Genomic DNA, 2,500 nt, shown 5'->3' on the forward strand with positions numbered 1-2,500 from the left:
ACACACACACACACACACACATTTATTACTGATAACCACTGAATAATCATTATATTGGGTTTCCCGTTTCTTAGATTTTCCCTTTTCTTACTGATAGAACCACTGAAACAATCGGTTTTCCCGTTTCTTACTGATTACCATTGAAACACTGGGTTTTACCGATTCTTACAGATAACCACTGCAACTCTGGGAATTCTCGCACGGTTCTTTTGTTGCTGCAAAGCACTGAAACATTGTGTTTTCCCGTTTGTTACTGCTGACCACTGAAACATTGTGCTTTCCCGTTTCTTGGGTTTTCCCGTTTCTTGCTGGTATAACCACTGAAACATTGTACTTTCTCGTTTCTTACTGATAAACACCAAAAAACTGGGTTTTCCCCTTTGTTACTGGTGACCACTGAAACATTGAGTTTTTCCGTTTCTAGCTTGGTTTTCCAGTTTCTTACTGGTACAACCACTGAAACATTGTGCTTACCCGTTTCTTGGGTTTTCCCGTTTCTTACTGGTACAACCACTGAAACATTGTGGTTACCCGTTCATTACTGATAACCACTAGAGCATTGTGCTTTCCCCTGGTTTTTTGGTTTTTTGTTGTTGTTGTTCAAGTGTTGTTTTTCCCGTTTCTTACTGGTTGCCACTGGAACATTTGGTTTTCCCGTTTCTTACTGATAACCACTATAGAACATTGTGTTTTCCCGTTTCTTACTGATAACCAATCAAACACTGGGTTTTCCCGTTTGATACTGGTGACCACTGAAACATTATTGGGTTATCCCGTTTCTTGGGTTTTATGTTTCTCACTGGTTTTACCACTGGAACATCGTGCTTTCCCGTTTCTTAATGCAAACCACTGAAACATTGGGTTTTCCCCTTTCTTATGCTTTCCTTTTTATTACTGAAACACTTGGTTTTCCTCGAGCCGTTTGATACTGGTGATCACTGTGCTTTTCCGTTTCTTGATGATAACCTCTGAAACACTGTGTTTTCCCGTTTCTTACTGCAAACCACTGAAACATTCTGTTTTCCCATTTGTTACTGATAACCATTGAAATACTGGGTTTTACCGTGTTACTGTTGACCACCGTAACATTAGGTTTTCCTGTTTCTTGGGTTTTCCTGTTTATTACTGGTATAATTGCTAAAACATTGGGCTATCCCGTTTCTTACTGACAACCACTTAAACACTGGGTCTTCCCGTTTGTTACTAGTGACCACTAAAACATTGGGTTTTTCCGTCTCTTTGGTATTTCCAGTTTCTTACTTGTAGAACCAATGAAACATTGTGCTAACCCGTTTATTACTCAGGATAAGAACTAGAACATTGTGCTTCCCTTTTCTTGGATTTTCCCGTTTCTAATTGGTTACCACTGGAACATTTGGTTTTCCTGTTTCTTATTGATAACCACTAGAATATTGTGTTTTCTCGTTTTTAACTGATATCTAATGAAACGCTGGGTTTTCCCGTTTGTAACCACTGAAACATTCTGCTATCCCTTTTCTTAATTATAACCACTTCATCACTGTGTTTTCCCATTTCTTACTGGTATGACCACTGAAACATTGTGCATTCCCGTTTGTTACTGATAACCACAGAATGATTGTGCTTTCCCGTTTGAAACATTGGGTTTTCCTTTTTTTGTGATAACTTCTAGAGCATTGTGCTTTTCACTTTACTGATAATCACTGAAACACTGAGTGTTCCCCTTTGTTAATACTGACCACTGGAACACTGTATTCTCCCGTGTCTTGTGCTTTCCCGTTTCTTACCCATATAACCAAACATTGTGATTCCAGTTTCTTACTTATAACACTAGAGCATTGTGTTTTCTCGTTTTTAACAGATAACTAATGAAACGCTGGGTTTTCCCGTTTGTTACTGGTGACCACAGTAACATTCTGCTATCCCTGTTCTTAATGACAACCACTGCATCACTGTGTTTTCCCATTTCTTACCGGTATAACCACTGAAACATTGTGCATTTCAGTTTCTTACTGATAACCACAGGAACATTGTGCTTTCCCGTTTCCTACTCATAACCAATGAAACATTGGGTTTTCCCGTTTCTTACTGATAATCACAAGGACAGTGTGCTTTTCGCTTTACTGATAATCACTGAAACACTGGGTGTTCCCGTTTGTTAATACTGACCACTGAAACCACTGTGTTTTTCCGTGTCTTGTGCTTTCCCGTTTCTCACCCGTATAACCAGTCAAACATTGTGATTCCAGTTTCTTACTGATAACACTAGAACATTGTGCTTTCCCGTTTCTAACAGATAACCACTAACCACTAAAACATTGGTTTTTCCTGTTTGTTACTGGTGATGATTGAAACATTGGGTTTTCCCCTTTTTTGTGCTTTTCTGTTTCTGATTGCAAATTACTGAAATACTTGGTTTTCCCGTTTTGTTACTGGTTGACCACTGAAACATTGTGTTCTCCCGTTTCATACTGCATGATAACCACTAGAACATTGTGCTTTCCAATTTTTTACAGTTACA

Source organism: Babylonia areolata, chromosome 20 (assembly GCF_041734735.1).
Source record: "Babylonia areolata isolate BAREFJ2019XMU chromosome 20, ASM4173473v1, whole genome shotgun sequence".
NCBI classification, from domain to species: domain Eukaryota; kingdom Metazoa; phylum Mollusca; class Gastropoda; order Neogastropoda; family Buccinidae; genus Babylonia; species Babylonia areolata.